This window comes from Alosa alosa, chromosome 19 (assembly GCF_017589495.1).
Source record: "Alosa alosa isolate M-15738 ecotype Scorff River chromosome 19, AALO_Geno_1.1, whole genome shotgun sequence".
Classification (NCBI taxonomy): Eukaryota; Metazoa; Chordata; class Actinopteri; order Clupeiformes; family Clupeidae; genus Alosa; species Alosa alosa.
In genome coordinates this window covers 27,424,442-27,443,383 of record NC_063207.1, presented here as the reverse complement: position 1 = coordinate 27,443,383, position 18,942 = coordinate 27,424,442, and the positions used below count along the sequence as shown (strand labels likewise).

Below are 18,942 nucleotides of genomic sequence, written 5' to 3'. Positions count from 1 at the left end.
CACACACACACACTCACATGCATACAGCAAACACACTTCAGGGTACCGCAGCTTGGCGCTCTGCTTCTTGTGCTGCTCCAGCCTGCTCTGCCTCTTCTTTTGTCCTCTCCCCGCGCGCGTGTGCGTGTGCTGTGCAGCTCAGAGCACTACGCCGATGATGTGAGAGGCACGACGGGGAGGGTGAGCCTGCTTTCCTCTTCTCGCTCTGCATCTCTCCTCCCTTTCTCTCTCTCTCTCTCTCTCTCTCTCTCTTATCCCTCTCTCTTTCCATCTCTCTCCCTCTCTCGTTCTGTCTGCTGCTTCCCTCCTTGCAGTCTCCTACGCTGTGCCGGCCCCATCCCTGCCTTTCCCCGCTCCGCCTCATTGGTGCTGCCCCCATTCTGCTCTTCTCTTTTTTTCCTCCTCCCTCTCTCTCCCTCCCTCCCTCCCTCCCTCTCTCACTCACTCACTCGCTCACTCTCTCTCTCTTCCACTGCTCAGCTCCGGGCCCATTGGTCGCCTGCCTTCACCGATTATCTCCTCGCTTCCTTCCTTCCTTCCTTCCTTCCCCGGCTGTCTCTCCCTCGCTCCCTCTCTCTCTCTCTTTCCTCCTCCTCTCTTTCCCTCCGTGCCTGCTGTCTTTCAACTCATAAAAATGATTTGCATACAGGAGGAGAGAAGAACTTTCCAGTGAGAGAGAGTGAACAAGAGAAACACAGAGAAAGAGAGAGTGTGTTTTTGCGTGAACGCAAGAAGTGAGAGGGAGAGAGAAGAAGAGGAGGAGGCACTTCAAGAAGGAGCTGCAGAAAATAAAAGTTTGAGAGAAGACAACATTTTGAAACTGGTGGGTCAATTCTATATTTATTGCGTGTTGTCAAAGCTTTGGTTGGCTCTGCATGTGTTTGAGCTGAATTCTACATGTTGAGATGCATATGTGAGGTGTCGGGAAAGCACAGGAAATGTTACAAAAGAGACTTGGGTATTTTGGGCTCTCACAACAGGAGAGATGTCTGTGGATGCTGAGCGAGTTACTGCTGTTGTTTTGCCATGTTTTCGGCTCTTTCTGTGCACTGCTTTGCTGCCTACTTTCTGACATACTGTGGAGGCACGCGTCGCAAAACAAAGTAGGCTGGGAAACTAATGCTAATGGGTTAGCTGTGTGAGCAGCAGGCTACTTTATTTTCCCATCCTGTTTCCCTCGCACTCACACGTGTTCATGTGAAAATCTCTCAGCAAGGAACTCATTGTCTTTCCCAATCCCACGGAGAGAAAGAGAGTAGGATTAGGAGATGTGGAGGTCATATGTTGTGCTGCTTTGTCTCCAGAAGCTTCTGTGGGCTACATGCTGTAAGTACTGTGAGTTGCTAGACTACAGGCATCTATAGGTCTCTGTCGAGCAGGTCATTGTTCCCCACAACTCTAGTGCATTGTCTCTGCTGTCTATTGCTGGATAAATGGCTTGTTTCTTTTGTACGCAATTTATTTTCCTCATGTATTTGGGTCTAACTTAGAAGGGAGCAGAAAATAGGCAGCTCATGTCATATCAAGTCTGAATAGAATGCATGGAACTACAGTAAGTTGAAAAATTCTGTTTGACTTGTGGAAAAAACTTGTAATGTCACTGTGTTGCTGCAGAACTGAAAACATAGCTCATGTCTGAATTATGTAAGTAATTGATATTCAGCTAAGTGTTTGATAATTTATTTGAAAAGTTTTGAACTGATATTTATTAAATACAATACAGTTAGTACTGCTAGTACATAATAATAATAATAATAATAATAATAATAATAATAATAATAATGCTAACAATAAATAATAATAATAATTGTATTTATAATAAAAAATGAATGCTGATAATACAAGCATTTCAAGCAAAGTTACTTCATCTGCATCTAGTTATTGTGTCCCTTTTTTATGATGGGAGACTTGTTTACGAATCGTGCATAGACCATGTGCTTCCCCAAAAGCAATCTCCTACCCCCAGCTTATCAACAAAGGGCTAATCTTACACGCTTATTTCCCACGCTGGCTCTCACCCCAGCCTCCCCAAAAAGCCCAGGCTGTGCCTCCTCTCCACGCATGCTGAGGGCCACTCACTCAGCCTCCTCACCCCGTCATCCCACCAGCCAGGAGAGCTGGCGTGCTTGTAACCTGATCTTGAAGGGTTTGGTGAGTGCTGGCCACAGTAGTCTGGTGAGGGGAAGGAAAACAGAGAGAGGTGGAGAGAGAAAAAGAGTGAGAGAGAGAGGGTGAAAGAGAGCTCTCTGTTCTAATGGCCTTTTTCATATCCAGACTCAGTGAGTGTCTGCTGTGCTGGGGTGACATCCCCCCTGCTGCAGGTCAGTGGACGGGGGGTGCTGGGCTCTAGAGTGGTATGAGGGTTAAACACGCAGCTCACCTGCACTGCAGACTCCACAGCAGGTACCCAAGAGAGGGAGAGAGAGAGGGAGAAAGAGAGAGGGGGAGAGAGGGAGAGAGACATGAGAAGGACAGGAGAAAGAGGCAGAGTGAGGAATGGTTGGCGACATCCTGTTCTGTAGTGTACAGTAGTAGCAGGACAGCCTGACAGTTACAAATACACACACACACACACACACACACACACACACACACACACACACACACACTCAATCTACAATCACTCACTCATTTACACACGCACACACACACACACACACACACACACACACACACACACACACACACACACACACACACACACTATGAGGGAACAATTATGGCTGGAAGCAGACCACTGTCATGGGGTCTCTGCAAAGAGGCCTGACATCCCTGAACTGCAACACACACATTGTTGCCTTGACAGTCATGCCATCCTCAGTGTTACTGTATAGGGCACAACTCAACAATCACTTTGGAATGAGAAACATGCACTTTATCAACGTTCCTCATCCGCTATTATCATTTAATGGATAGTAAAAAAGCAAAGGAAGAACTATTTTTTTCACTTTTCTCATCAGAGAGAAAGGCCCAAAGACATTGAAAGACACAGTAAAAAATAGCTGTGAAACATTGGATACGAGTTTGTCTGAACTATTGTCTAGTGTTTGTTAAATAATGATTTGCATAAGCACATTTGGTGATTGGCTGATGAATGATAATTAACAGTCAGCCACAGTCTCTTAATTTTGCGTCTGTCTTTGATCATGTTTTTTTTTTATAAACCACACACTTCTTGGTAAACAAAAGGTCAAGCCAAACTTTGAGGAAAAACACGTCTAACAAACATGTCAGGTTGAGGTATTTCAAAGCACTGTCAAAACCAGCAAAACCTTGCAAGCCACCAGAAATAAAAAAACAATCTCTTTTGAGGTTCTGCAGTGGTAAACAAAGCAAACATTATGAGCAGGATCACTGTGACACTCTTCGCTTGGGTGTTGCTAGTTACACATATCTGAACAAATAACATGAGAACATCATGTGTGATAATGTAGAGTGTAGAGTCACCATCAGCTCTCCACTACAGCGCCTGTAGATGTACGTAACATAGCTGGTGCTGGAGATGTAGGCCAGGTATGAATGAAAGAAAAAGGGAAAAAAGAGTGAGAGAGAAAGAGAGAGAGAGAGAGAGGGGAAGAAATAGATGGCTTGTCATAGTGGCTTGTTCAGCTTGGTTAGGTAGGGAGCTCCAGTGAGAATCTCTCCTCTGGAGGAGCATGCTTTGCTGTGCGTGCTGAGGGCCGCGCGCCGGAGAAATGAGATTAAATAATAGAGGGCTAGCACTCTGGCCGCCGCTCACTGTGACCTTCTGTGCGGAAAACCCCTCCTGCTAGCCTGGTGGACGGCAGCCGCGGCACATTTGCAACAGCTGGCCAGTACAGGGTGCAATAAGCCAGAGTTCCCCCCCTGAGGGCACGCCAGTGATTATGATTGGTTGGTAGGTTTGTCACCAGGAAGCTGCATCACACCTAGTGGAGGTCACTAGCGTATGTAATATGTTCTAACGCAAATATGTAGGTTGCCTTATTTTAAACAGCCAAAATGCATTGTTGTGGACATTAACGCAGGCTAAAATTGGAATAAAATGAATAAAAAATTGCATTCCAAATCATGGTCTAAAATTAGGGTGAAATATTTGATGCTCCCTTATAACAATCTGTCTCGTGGATCATCATTAGAATAGGGGTCTTCAAAGGCTAGTATATGTTTAGGCTGGCCTTCACAGGGAAATGAACTAATGAATGGGAAATAACAGGCCTCCTGGGACTCCTGCACGTCATCGTTGACCTGTCTAGCACAGAGGGAGAGAGAGGGAGAGAGAGAGAGAGAGAGAGAGAGAGAGAGAAAGAGAGAGAGAGGCAAGGAGCGGGGAGGGAGACAGATAATAAGGGAGGGAAATGAAAGCAAAGTGGGAGAGCGAGTGTTTGCTATCCTGTGTGTGTTGTGTGTGTGTGTGTGTGTGTGTGTGTGTGTGTGTGTGTGTGTGTGTGTGTGTGTGTGTGAGCATGTGTATGTGACCCACACATGTGTGCGTGCATACGGACACATACATACATGCACGCTCTAACACACACACACACACACACACACACACACACACACAGACACACACACACACACACACACACACACACACACACACACACACACACACACACACACACACACACACACAGATGGATGAGTAAGCCCTTTATACAGAGCAATAGTACACAGCTACCCTGCACGCTAGTTCCAGCAGCCCAGGGCCCTATCAGCAGAGTGCAGGAGAGGATCATGTCATCCTTCCAACACTAAACACCTTACTCACAGCGCCTTCCCTAAGCTGCACACACACACACACACACACACACACACACACACACACACCTCAGAGTCACTGCTGCTGTATTGCATACAATCAGGATCATACTGCAGAGAGCTAACATTTTGAAGATGGGGAAGAAAGTTGCTGTGACAATAACCCCAACCCCCCAAAAAATGTTCGATCCAGAACAGTCTGTACACCCTCATCCAGTCCTGGTCAATGATCTTACATGTGGTGTTGAGACTTGCTTTATGCTGGATGTCTCACCGCTCAACACTAGTTATGCATGTAACTTTAGGGCGGTCAAGCTGCATGATGTGGGTCCTGGTCAGTAATAGACCATCAAACTGATCTGAGATCAGTGCATCCAGAATTCAGTGCTGAGGCTGAACCCCAGACCCGCAGATCTCTGTTCAGTTTGGGGTGTAAGGCGGAGGTCTGGGGTGGGTGGGTGGGTATGGCAGCAGGCTGATGGGCCCTGCCTTTTCCAACGAGGGAAAACATGATCTATTTCCCAGCGGCAGGGCCAATTAAAAATCAATCTGAGCCCGGGCGCGCGGCGGTAATGGGAAACGCCGGGCATGCGGAGAGGCGGGTGATTAATGCCCATTCTCACCTTGTGGCATAACAAGGCCCCACGGGCATTAATCTCGCTGGGAGAATGCTCACCTCCACCGCCACTGTCGCCATCAAAAGTTTGTCACCAAAAAATAGCGGCTGGGGGATTTGCATGAGTTATATGCTCTGTGGGCAGCTGATAATGTCTGAGTGCTCAAGGAGGTGGGAGAGGTGCCTCTGGCCAACTGAGGCTGCTCTACTGTAGACTTATTTTACGTTTGCTCTCTCTCCCTCTCTCTCTCTCTCTCTCTATTTTTTTTTTCTTCTTTTTACTGCCATTTGACCATTGTGCCTCTCTCTCTTTCTCTCTTTCTTTTACTGGGACATTTAGAGATGGCCTCCATTTTAGTCAAGCTTTTGTCTGTGAGCTGCATAAGAGTCTGGAGTCAGAGGCTTGCCGCTGTGAGTGTGTGTGTGTGTGTGTGTGATGAGTCACTGTTTGTGATACAGCACTCTTAAAGTATGTCCAGCGTTTTCTTTTGTGAATCAATTTAGAGGCAAGTGGTATTAGTGGTAAGCAGAATACTAATGTGATCAGTCCTTCGGGTGATGATCCCACCATTAGGCACTCTTAAATGACTTGTGTCCACCTCAACACGAAACACACAAAGATAATGGACAACAATTTAGATGAGAACACCAAATAAGGAGGGCAGGTCTAGCATTAGCTTTCATCTGGAGGACTTGAGTGGAGCTCCCACCTACCTCCTCTGCAGCACGGCAGTGCCTCCATATGAGGCAGGCGTGCCTGTGAAGTCATGAAGACATCCTCTGGAAAAAAAACAAAAAAAAGCTTTGGAAATGCTAATCTGACAATCCCAGCAGGAATTTTTCTAACCTCTGCAGTTTGGCGCGTGCTGGTGACATTTATGGCGCGTGTCTCTGCCACCACAAGAATGCAAAACAAAAACAGGCTGAGGTGGAGAAGGGGACGGAAAAAAATGAGATTAAATGAAACACTGAGGCCAAAAAAGAGAGGGAATGAAAAAAAGAGCGAGTTGTCCCTGTGCGAGGGTTGAGGAAAGCGCTGCGATATTGGAAAATGATTACAAAACACACATCCATTATTCATTGGGCATATTGGTGAGGGCGCCCACTCCTTATTTATGCCTGCTCTTTAAATCAGATTTGTCGGTTTTGATCACTGTAAAATCTCCCAGTCACACAACTGCAATATTGGGCGAATATTACCCTGTCTAATGGGTAATTGATAATGGCAAGTGACACCGGTTGGGATGAATGTGCAGTCAATGAGAACAGAGAAGTGGAGGGGTGGGGTGTGCTACGCAGTCAGAGGATGGTGGTGGGGTGTGATGGACCAACGCAGCCAGGCATGAAACCAATGCATGATTCTGCCCAGGGTTCTCATCACCTGGGCACAGTTACATGGTGGCTTGGACGGATGAGGCCACTTGAGTAGAGCTTAGTGTGTGTGTGTGTGTGTGTGTGTGTGTGTGTGTGTGTCTGTGTCTGTGTGTGAGTGTGTGTGTGTGTGTGTGTGTGTGTGTGTGTGTGTGTGTGTGTGTGTGTGTGTTGACCATGATAAGGGCAGCTAGACCCAGACAAGGTTGGTGAATGAAAAACATTTCAAGAGACACAATTTGCTTTGCTCTTTTGTACAAACTTAAAAAATAAATGTGTTTCCTAACTCTTCGGAGTGTCTAGTGAATAGTTAAATTATTTGTTGTCTTGGCAGTGGATCCCAACTGATGATCAAGCTAGAATTTGTAATTTACATGGCACAAAGTTTAGAATATGAATCTGTCATCTACTCATATATGTTTTAGCAATGAAAGTATGAATCAATCACTGACCATGCTTACTGCTGGGATCAAATATTTTATAGCGCTATGGACAGCTAATCCGATGCTAGATATCTTTTGGGTATTGATTTCTTTAACCCCTAGTTGTAACGAGTATGGCTGCAATAGCTACTAAAATAGTCTGTTTGAATTTGAGGGTTGATTTTAGACCATGTCACAACTATTATTTAACTATTTCAGCAACATGGTGACATCACTGCATTCTTCCAAGATCACAAAGTATAATTTCCCATGTTTATTGATCTCGTTGATTCAAATGGCTAGCTATGCAATATCCTGAAATTACATTTCTCAGAGCCCACAGCTAGTAACCTTACATAATAGTGCCTGTTATACCATAGTTATGACACATTTATGACTATGTTATTGAGGAAGTCTTTGTGGGTAAATAAATACCTAAATGTTGACCTAGCTAGCCTGACACCATTGGTTGCCTTAGCTGATTGTTCACAGCTTCACTGTGGTACCCAAAGAATGCACAGAAGACTGTGATGATAGCCAACTTCTAATTATCAGTCAAGCTGTTTGTGCAGGAAGCTCCTCAGGTAACAAGATCAGGGTGTTTAAAGGTCTAATGACATTGCTGAGCACTCCTTAAACCATGACACAACCTTGCCTGTAGAGATCTTGTTGTTGATCCAGTTGTACAGTACTTCCTCCAGCTACTGTAAACTTCAGCCAGGGATCTTATTCAGCATCGCTGAACCATGAAATGTGACAGTGGATTTACTCTCATTGCGTAGGTGTGCAGACAATTCCATTTGACCTTGAAGAATCGAGGTCAGTCTTGCCAGACTGCTATGCAACACTCTAACCAAATGGTACAAGAGGAGGACCTCCGTAATTTGACTTTTAGAAAAATCTATTTGGACCATAGACCATTGCTCTCTCCTGCATGCAGCGTCCTTAATTGTCCTCTTTTCACACCACACACCTGGGCGAGATCAGATGACCTGTCATCAATTGTTAGTGATCTCTGGCCTCTGGAGTATGGGTTCACACACACACACACACACACACACACACACACACACACAGAGAAAGAGGGAGAGAGAGAGAGGGAGAGAGGGAGACACATGCAGGGGTAAACATAGACAGAATAGTAATACTAGTACTGTGCAAGAACAAGAAAGAAAGACAGAAAGAGGGGTGAGAGAAAGAGTGAGAGATGGAGGGAGGCAGGGAGGACTCTTTGGTGCCTTGTCAGCGGTTTGCAGGAGGGAAGGGTGAGCCCTCAGGTGCAGGGTGGAATTGCCCTACTTACAGGAGCTACCTCTGTCCTCTATCGCACTCCTAGCTCTCTCTCTCTCTCTCTCCTTCTCCCTTCCCTCTCTCTATCTCTCCCAATCCATCCCTTCGTCTCAGACACTATTTCTGTCCTCCAGCCCATGAATCTTGGTGACCCACCACCCCCTCCAGCGCCACGCTAGAGTTCACTGACCGCTGCCAATCAAGTGGAAATACTCTGCGCCTGTTTCCCCCCGCAATGTTTAAATGCATGCTTTTTTTTGTCTGGCGCGTTGACATCTGCTGTTTCCGCAGTTTGCAACAACTGGCGTCTGTGGCAATGTGCATCGGTGTCACTTTTTAGCGCCAGGAAGGGGAAGAGGGGAAAAAAAACATTCAAGTAAATAAATAAAAATGACGAGAAGGAAATCAAGAATGAAAATCGTGGTCTATTCCCCCCCCTCTTTTCTGAATGTGCGCCAGAGTGGCGTGCGCGTCTTTCATGCAGACTCTATTTGCTACCAAATGAAGGTGCTGCCCCACTCTCTCGCTGACCCAGTTTTTCAGCTCGGCCCAGCGTTTTCTGATGTGTGTGTGTGTGTGTGTGTGTGTGTGTGGAGTTCCAAAATAGCCCGCCACTGCAAAGCGTGGCAAGCTCATTTCCATCTTGCATAACAGCCCAATCATTTCCCAGGCTCGCCTGCTGAATTATTGCATGCTGAACATACAGGTTTGTGGACCAAAAAAAATAAAAAATGACAAAGTCTCAAATGCAGGCAGACATTAATTGTGTAATAGGGTTTTTCAAATGAACTAATAATTGCCTGGCTAGATTGTTGTGTGCTAAGGCCTGCAGGGGTGGAGGATAGCTTAAGATTAGGTCAGCAGTCACTATGTGACCTGTTTTGTGTTTTGCTTCCAGTTTGACTCCATGCAAGATATTTTTCACAGGTGTAGGTGGGGCAGAGCGCATGTCTGGTGTTTGCCTTTCGGGGGCCACTGAGAGATGATAGCGGTGGAGGTGGAGGTGGAGGTGGAGGAGATTGTTCTCACCTGCTCTGAGCTTTCTGCCAGTACAGTGAATAGGTGGGTGCGAGGTGATTGAGAACTAGACGGGGAGAGAAAGAAAGCAGCGACGCAGCCAGCCGGCGTGAGTGATGGCCAAACAGCTTCCTGTCTCATTAAACATTTCCATCTCTCTCATTGTCCCTGTGGTGTACAGCTGCTGGGGATGAATCATTAATACACCTGTTTGGCCAGACAAAGCATGTTTTTTTTATTTTTTTCCCATTGCTCTCTCTCTCTCTGTCTCTCTCTCTTTCTCTTTCTCTTTCTCTCTCCCTCTTTCTCTTTCCCTCTTTCTTTCCTTTGCGAAAGAGGAAAAGTGAAAAATGAAACGTCATCGAGGCCATTGCCTGGGAATGGTGCAATATGCCCTCCTCGCCACCCGCATACTCTAACTGGAAAACGCTGGGGGTCGGTGCCTGCGTCGGCATATCTCACCCCCCACACCAGGCTGCTTGTGCCCGCTGATGGCGCTGTGGTCTCTGCGCGCTTGCCCACCCGCCTGCCCACTCGCTCATGGGCTCTTTTTAAGCGTGAAGGGCACTAGGAGCTGACACATGTGCACCAGCCGTGTCACTGCCCTCGGGCATTCCCCCACCCCCACCCCCAACCCCCGCGCCAGGCAGGGCCGTCTAACAATGGGGAGCGTGACCTCTCGGCCGGCCTCAGAGAAGACCCTCTGCTTCTGCATCGAGGCATGCTGTAATGTAAGCTCTTTTAAGATACACTCACACCATACACACTAGATGCTCAGGTTTCATATACTGTATGTGTTAGCCAGATCCAGCTGCAGCTGCATCCATAGTGTGTGTGTGTGTGTGTGTGTGTGTGTGTGTGTGTGTGTGTGTGTGTGTGTGTGTGTGAGTGAGTGTGTTGAAACCCGTGGGGTCTGTGAACCTGTAAGACAGAGTATGTGATGAAGGATGTGGGGTGTGTTGTAGGAGAGAGTTGTAAGAAGGAGTGAGCGTACTGTAAGTGTATGTGTGTATGTCTTTGTGTGTTGGGTGGGGTGTGTTCAAGTGTGTGTGTGTGTTTGTGCCTGTGATGGAGGGCGAGTAAGAGAGTGTGTGTGTGTGAGGCCCCTGAGTGACGCCAGTGGTGGTTGTGGGCACAGCCGTCAGGGTGACAGCAGGCTGCTCCCTGCGTCGCGTGACTGCGGGGCCACACCTGTCAGCCGCACTCGGCCGGCCCCAGCCAGATGCCCACTGACAGACCAGGGTGGGACGCAGCACCCCAGCACTCTCTCTCTCTCTCCCTCCCTCTCTCTGTCCCTCTATCTTTCTCTCTCTCTCACTATGACTCTATCTCTCTTTCTCTCTCTACGCCATTCAGTTCATCCCTGCCTCTTCTTGTCTTCCCTCCTCTATCTTCCTCATTCTCTCCCTCTGGCACCCTCCCTTCCTCCCTCCCTCCCTCTCTCTCTCTCACTCTCTCTCTCTCTCTCTCTCTGCCGCCATTGCTCTGTCTCACTTCCTCTCCCTCGTTCCCTGCGCGAGTGACTCATCGGTGTGACTTGACGCCAGTGCCCCTGCGAGTGTCCATCCAGCGCGCCGGCTCCTTTCATCTCGCAGCCCGTGTGAAGTGCGCATGCAGCCCACACTCCGCGGCCGTGCTGTAGCCTCAGCCATAGCTAGCTGAATGGGGCTGAGTGGGGATTCTTCCGTTTCTCCCTGTGGTCCGAAATCCAGGGGGGCATGTCGTGTGGCATGCATGCATGCATGTTCGCGTGCTTTCAGGGGTGTGTGGCGAATGTCATGGCGTCCGTGATTAGCATGTTTGGTGACACCGCCCGTGGCCTGTTGTCATGATGCTTGTTCAAAGCATAGCATGATGCCTGTCACCATAGCTCTCGTCACTGGGCACTAGGAGATCAACAGCTCTGATGCACTAAAGAATAAGTAAACAATACATTGGGGATAGTTAGGAGACGACTAGTGTTTTGTTTGTTGCTGCTGGACTCCATAATGAAAAATCTAACCATATATCCACCCCCACCCTGATGGTTCCAGCCCATTTTGGAGATATCAGGCTTTAGCGGTGAGAGGCTAGTAAAGTCATTACTCTGGTTAGCCAAAGCTGAGTCTGTTTTCCCAGCCTCTCCACAGCTAGATTTGAATATGCAGCGCCGCTTCCAGAATGGCCTCTCTTGTATAATGAAACGTTATGCTGCTCGCTGCTGATAATGCTTGGAAACAATGTTTTTAAAGGGCCCGCAATGAATTCCCAATGAAGTGTGAAAAGACTGATTAGGAGGGCTGTGGTCGGCCGCCAAAGTCATCTGTCACTCGCTCGCACACCCTGAACCGTGGGAGAGCAAGCATGGTGGCGCGCCATGCAGAACCAAATCACATATTTACTCCATTTTTTTTTTGTTTTGTTGTTGTTCTCCACCGCACATCCGAGCCAATGTTTACTGAGGCCCTGGCAGCACAGGCTGGCCCCTCAACTGCAGTGAACCCTTTTAAACATGTACAAATAAATAAATAAGTAAATATACTTCAGAAAAAGAATGGAGAAATGACAGATTTTGAGAGGATTCGATCTGATCAGCGCATCCATCATAAAGAGACAGAGCTCAAGAGGGGTGGCTCTTAGAGTCGTCTGTTTCCTGTCTGGACAAACTCAATGCCAGCCATGTCAAAGAAGTGGGGCCTGCCTCGTTTGACAGATGACAGTGTGACAGAGTGAGTCTGGAATGCCATAATAACAAACACCATCACCAAAAGGAAAACACACAAAACACAATACAAATGTGCACAATACAAATACTTTATAGTTTGATACTTTATGTTTGAGCATGGTACAATCATTAACATCATACTCTGAGAATGGTTTGGCCGTGCATTGTTAATATATAGGTCAACTCTATCCATGCAAAATCTTAAAGAACACAGAATAATATGATGGATGTGTGGTTATAATTCTAAATGTTTGGGATGTCAAACAAATCTGTAGTAGACAACATCCAGTATTCCAAAATAAAGATTTGTTTTGGTAAATAACCTCAACAAGCCCTGTGATCAGAACATCTACTTCTATATTACTCTATATTACCATTATTATAGCCAGCATATAATTATTCACTACAAAGTGCATCATGTAGTGAATAAGTGGATATTCTGAGCGTAGGGAAAGTGTAGCCATAATCTTTTGTGCAGCTCTGCTTTCAGTTTTTAATGAGAATCCATATTGAGATTCTATTAACAGAACATTATGGAGGCCATACTCATCTTAAATATAAATGCTGGTGTCATGAACAGAGCATCTCTCTCTCTCTCTCTCTCCCTCCCGGTCACTTTTCCTTGTCTTTTCCCCTTCATCTTGTCTTCCCTTCTGTGTGCGATCCTCCTCTATCTTACATAAGCAGCCAATGTTTGGGTAATTTCCTCTTCCCACATGAGAGGAGCGTCCGTGTTTACCCACCAGTGAAAGGCATGGGTCCTTCACAGCCCTGGCATGGGGGGCAGGGAGGGCCTGCAGTGCCCCGCTCCTGCCCCTGGCATCCCTCAACCCCCCAGGGTGAGCTGGCACCGGCTCAAAGCACTGGGTGCTGCTGCTGCTGCTGGTGCTGCTGCTGGTGTATGTTTTTTCTTCTGCTTCCAGTTTTTTTCCAGATCAGTAATTGGGGGGTTGCAGTAATGGTGCGTCTGAGAAGGGGGAAAAAACAATAGAGCGAGGCAGATGCACGCGTGCGACAATTAACTCCGTCCCCCTAACTGCGGAGTGACGGACGGAGATGTAGCCCCTGGCATGATTGATGGTGGTGCCAGCCTCCACTAACAACACCCCCCTTCACCACCACCACCCTCCCCCCTCTCCCTCTCCTTCTCCCCTTTTCATCTCCACCCTGGCAGTCGTTCCGCACGGCCCGCACTTGGAGCTGGAAAGGGCAGCCGGTGGGAGTTTTATTGTTCCCTGCCACATGCAGGCATGATGCCGAGAGGGCCACGCACGCAACGAGGGCGGCACGCGTTCAAAGCCCGGCAACAGCCTCTTACGCTTGGACAAAGGAAAAGAGAGAAGCGAGTGGAAGAGAGAGAGAGAGAAAGAGAGATGGAGAGAGAGAGAGTGAAGGACTGAGGGAGTGAAACAAAGAGCTGCCCAGATTGCATCTTTTAATAGCGAAAGAGAAGAAGTGGGTTTGCCAATGGAAAAAAAGAGGGAAAGAAAACAGGGAAGACAGAAAGAAAGAGGCGAAAGAAAGAAATAGCAAAAGAAAAACAGAGCCCAGTGTTTTCAAAGGCGAGCTTAACGAGCGGGGAGGATCCTCTGAAGGGATTACTGGGGGAAAGCGCTCGCCTGTGTTTACGGGAGGGAGACGGGAGTAAACACTGCTGCCGGGAGACTCGTTACCACCACCATCACCCCCCCCCCACCACACCCCACCCACTTCCTCCTCCTTTGTTTCGAGGGGTCGCTCGGCTGATAGACCAGTTTGACTCAGGTCTCTATCCTACGATGATGAATATCTTTGTGAACAGACTGTCAGTCGCTCTAGCACTAATGTGGATGGTGAACTCTCTTATTTAAACGGCGAAGCCTGTCCTTTGTGTGCGAGTGTTTGGCAGAGGTGGAAGCGGGCCTGTGTGTGTGGCAGTTAGCTGTTTGATGTAGCAGGGGCTCCTCCCATGTCTTTTCCATTGTTCCCCTCTACCTTTAGGTGAATGAGGCGCTAGCAGCAAACTAGTCACAGGAATTACAGACAGGGTAATTATGTCTAATTTTAGCCATCCCCGTGCTATGCTTTGATTCGGTTGTGCAATTATATACAGATACACACACACACACACACACACACACACACACACACAGAGAGTGAGAGATGTACACATAGAATAAACACACAGATCAACAGAGACACTTGGAAACTCACACACAGACAGAGTGATAGACCCATAAACACAGATAAGGGGGAGACAGAGGGTCATTATAGTCTAGCCTTTACTGGTTATTCTTGTTGTGTCTTTTGTTCCATTGGCAATTCATATAATATATATATAGAATAAGAAGATAAGTGGCTGATGTGTGTTGGGGGCCAGCGATTGTGACGATTGTGATGAGGTGAGACGAGAGAGAGAGTGTGTGTGTGTGTGTGTGTGTGTGTGTGTGTGTGTGTGTGTGTGTGTGAGAGAGAGAGAGAGAGAGAGAGAGAGAGAGAGAGCCACGGTAGTGAAGACAGGAGCAGTGTCTGTCTCCCGCACCTCTCCCACCTCTTGGAGGAAGCCGTAGCAGAAAATAGGACAGGAAGCAGCACAGCATTTTGGGAAGAGTGGCAAGGGGATATCTCTTTACCGAATAATAACAAGGCCTGTAATGGGAGCAGAAATACAGGAGCGGGAAAAAAATGGAGAGAAAAACACCCGTGTGGCAGTCGGCTCCCATTCAGACAGCATCAAAGCAGCCGGAGTGTTCAGAGGCACGGGGAACGGGTGACTGAAGAAGAAAAAAACAGAAAAGATAGCAAAACAAGCATGGCTGTGAGTGAGGCTGCTTTTAATGTAGTAACTCAGGGCTTGTCTGAGTGGTGCACAACACTGGTTAGGAAGGTGGACCAGAACATTAAAATAATATCAACACACACACACACACACACACACACACACACACACACAAACACACACAAACACACACACACACACACAGTGGGGCAGGACAGGCGGTACATATAGGGGGTGCAGAGAAAACGGGTGCCTGTGTGTGTTCGTTCAGCCGCAGCAGCAGAAGCAGATGGAGGTGTGACTCCGGGGACCAGACTGTCGCACTTCCCAAATCGAAGACACCCATGTGCGGATAGGAGCTTCAGCCGCTAATTAGACGCGAGCCGGCGTCACACTCGCTCCTCGCTCCTTTGTCTTAGCAACGCGACTACGCGTTGGCTCGTCAGACCTTATGTGCCCATGTGTTCCTGTGAACGCTTGGATGATTTAGACGCAGAGGTTTATGGTTGACCCCCTCAGAGTGATAGCTTAGCATAGTGACAAGTGGTAGCAGCTTTGCACTGTGAAGAGTGTATATATATAAACGGCACAGTGACAGAAGTGTGTGCGGTGAAGCTGAAACAAGAGAGTGTGGAGGAGAGGAGGAGGTGGAGCTGCTCTATATGGTGCCATAGTGGTGGTGGTGGTGTGTGTGTGTGTGTGTGTGTATGTATGCTTCTTATGTGTTTGTGTGTGTGTGTGTGTGTGTGTGTGTGTGTGTGTGTGTGTGTGTGTGTGTGTGTGTGTGTGTTTGTGTGTGTGTGTGTGTGTGTGTGTGTGTGTGTGTACAAGTGTGTGTGTGTGTGTGTGTGTGTGTGTGTGTGTTTGTGTGTGTGTATGTGTGTGTGTGTGTGTGTGTGTGTGTGTGTGTGTGTGTGTGTGTGTGTGTGTGTGTGTGTGTGTGTGTGTGTGTGAGCATGAGTGTATGTAACCTCCCCAGGCAGCAGATAACCATGGAGACGCGGCGGGCGCAGGCTTGGCTGGCTGCTGATCTGTGGCAAAGCCTGGCAGAGGCTACCCCTGAGGGAGTCTATCTGGAGCTGCCTCCCCCAGCTGGAGAAGGAGAGAGGGGGGGTGGGGGGGTAGAGGAGGGAGAGAGAAAGAGAGATGGAGGGAGAAAGAGATGGAGATGGAGGGAACGAGAGAGAGAGAGAGAGAGAGAGAGAAAGAAGAAAGAAGAAAGAACAGCATTTTCAGATCCCAGAAAACACTTGAAGGACACAGAGGGAGAAACAGAGTAGACTGATGGATGTCAGATTCAGACCAAAGCAATCACACAAGACAGTGGTCACTGCTGTTCATCTCCAAAAGAGATTATTATATTATAAATATAAATGATATATTACAAATTATATAGTTATTATACTGTTACCACACAATTCCATGAGATCTTGCATCTTGCATCATATATGATCACAAGTTATCAACTAGAACTGTCAACTTGGGAATTATTTATCCATAAGCATGCTTAATCTTGAACTTATCCATAACCAACATACTTATTATACATATTGTATAGGGTCATGTTCAACTCAATGGTATCTGGTGGTCTATGAATAGCATCGACAATCTAGATCAAGATGAAATGTCAATGACACAGAAAAGTCCAGATGTTTGGTTGTTTAGCCTATGGTGGAAAACAATGCTTGTACAGTAGATTCTGATAGAATTGTGAAGATAAGCTATATACACCCAAACAGATTGCAATGTTGACTGCTGCCATCTGAGTGGTTCCGTATCTCATAGCATTCACTGAACAGCGGTGCTTCAAAATGAAATGTAATTCCTGGACCTGTAGAACACCTTTTCACCTATAGTTCCATGAAAATCAGGCTGGTAGTGTTTGTGTGATCCTGCATATAGACAAGCAAACTGCTCTGAAAACTTAACCTCCTAGCTGTTTCTCATGCACCAACTGATTTGAAACCAGAGAATGCCACTTTGAGCATTGTGTACAGTTTGTTGATTGTTAAGTGAAAAGGTTTTTTGTGGTAGCCCAATTTCTGCAGTTTATATTATATTATTTGTAAATTGTTTATTGGAGGACATTGAGATGATGCTAATCTAATATTTTTAGCAGATGGGACCAAGCATCACAACTATATTATACCATATCATATATAGTATATCATACCATATCTTATATATAGTATATCATACCATATCTTATATATGGTATATCATATCATATCTTATAGTATATTGTGCATTGTGGGGTCAGGGAGGGTAAGGCCACATCATACTATGGCAAGCTACACTTCATACACATGCAAGGTCATTGCTGTGAGAACCCCCCCTCTCTTTCTTTCTCTCTCTCTCTCTCTCTCTCTCTTGTTGTGGTTGTGCATGCTGCAGGCATAAAGCTGCTCCATATGTCCATCTGCTACCATCCTACACAGTCCACATCCCACCTGAGCCCAGTTCACACACACACACACACACACACACACACACACACACACACACACACACACACACACACACACACACACACACACACACACACACACACACACACAGGCATATCCATACTCACACACAAACTCATATACTGATGCGCATGCACATGCTTGGCCACGCTATGATGCAGACGCATCCAGAGGGGAGTGTTTGCAGGCTGTCCCTCTCTCGTAAACACGTCCAAGCCCTACCACAGAATGGTTTAAAGCCCTACCACAGAATGGTTTACACTTCAAATACAAAAGTGATGTCCAATTGCATAAATGTAAATATTGCAGCTATTGTGTCCATAATAACTCAAAAAATACAAATATTTTCAGGCTAAATGCAAATGTTAAAAGTGATTTTACCTTCTGTGAGACCCAACAAAAACACTGATTTGGCTTTAAAAGGGCACTGACTGAATAGCATTATATTGCTTCAGAGAACTGATCTCTTATCTCTTAACAACAAAAGCTTGGCTAGCCCTTCTTGCCTTTTGACATCTTAAAGATGAAAACTCACGGCTCTTTCTCCGTGTGGTTCAGGCAGCTCATGTGGGCACATCAGGGCATCTGCCTGGGTATGGCCTGGCGTGGCTGTCTCACAGTGGGCTCTGTTAGGGAGCCTGGCTGTGCTGGGGGCTTGGCTGCGGCTCCAGCCAGGGATGGACTGGTGGGCGCCGTGCCCATCTAATTCACTTACGCTGACAACGGGCACCCTGCCCGTCCGCCTGAATGGGGGCTCTCTCTCTGTTTATGGGCCCAAATTGATACCATTAGGCGACGGGTACTCCTTAAATGCCAACTTATGCTTAACACCTCTGCAAATTTGGGAGGGCACAATTCATGTTTTATTGACCACCGCAACACTGTTGTACGCTTTCAGTGTTTGGAGGAGTTGTGTTTTAGGATCAGGGGCCCCTTCAATATGTAGTTTTCTCCAGCCAGCTTTATTTCCTTTTAATTACAGTACAATGTATGTAATACCAATACTATTTTTAGTATCACCTTTGTGTTTGTAAATTGCTTTGTGTAGAAAACCCATACTTTTCGTGTGCCATGTGTACACAAGACAAACAGCAATTAAAGATTAAATTCTTCTTCTAAATTATGTCGCAAAACTGATTCCAGCCTTAGCCATTAGAGTCCTTGAACATAAGAAATTCAGTCATGTCTTTTGCTTTCATTCAATGTTGTGCAGCTGTGTGTGGGTGCATCCTTATGGCTGCAAGGTCTCAAGAAAGGCTTCTCCTCTGAGCTAACTCAACGTAATGGCCTTCGAGCTTTTCGAAGACGCTGATGATGGCTTAGGGCCAAAAACACGTTCATTTGTCAAGGCGCATAGGGTCATCATGAGAAGGTGTGACCATCATTAGCGGCCATAGAGGTCCTTGATGTGAACATGGTGGAAGCTCTTTTTCTCTAGTGGTTTGTTTTGTCCGGCATTGTTTGTTTATGTGTGTGCATGTGTGTGTTTGTGTGTGTGTGTGTGTGTGTGTGTGTGTGTGTGTGTGTGTGTGTGTGTGTGTGTGTGTGTGTGTGTG

At 46.8% G+C, this 18,942-nt stretch overlaps 1 protein-coding gene across 1 annotated transcript in view; it reads left to right on the top strand.

Moving 5' to 3' along the window:
- Nucleotides 1–437: 437 nt before the first annotated feature.
- The window catches only part of myt1lb (myelin transcription factor 1-like, b), a 91,384-nt gene continuing 72,879 nt past the window's right edge, over nucleotides 438–18,942 (top strand). The window contains exon 1 of the mRNA XM_048227578.1: nucleotides 438–823. The gene's annotated coding sequence lies outside the window, so the exon portion shown is untranslated. The remainder of the gene's footprint in view (nucleotides 824–18,942) is intronic.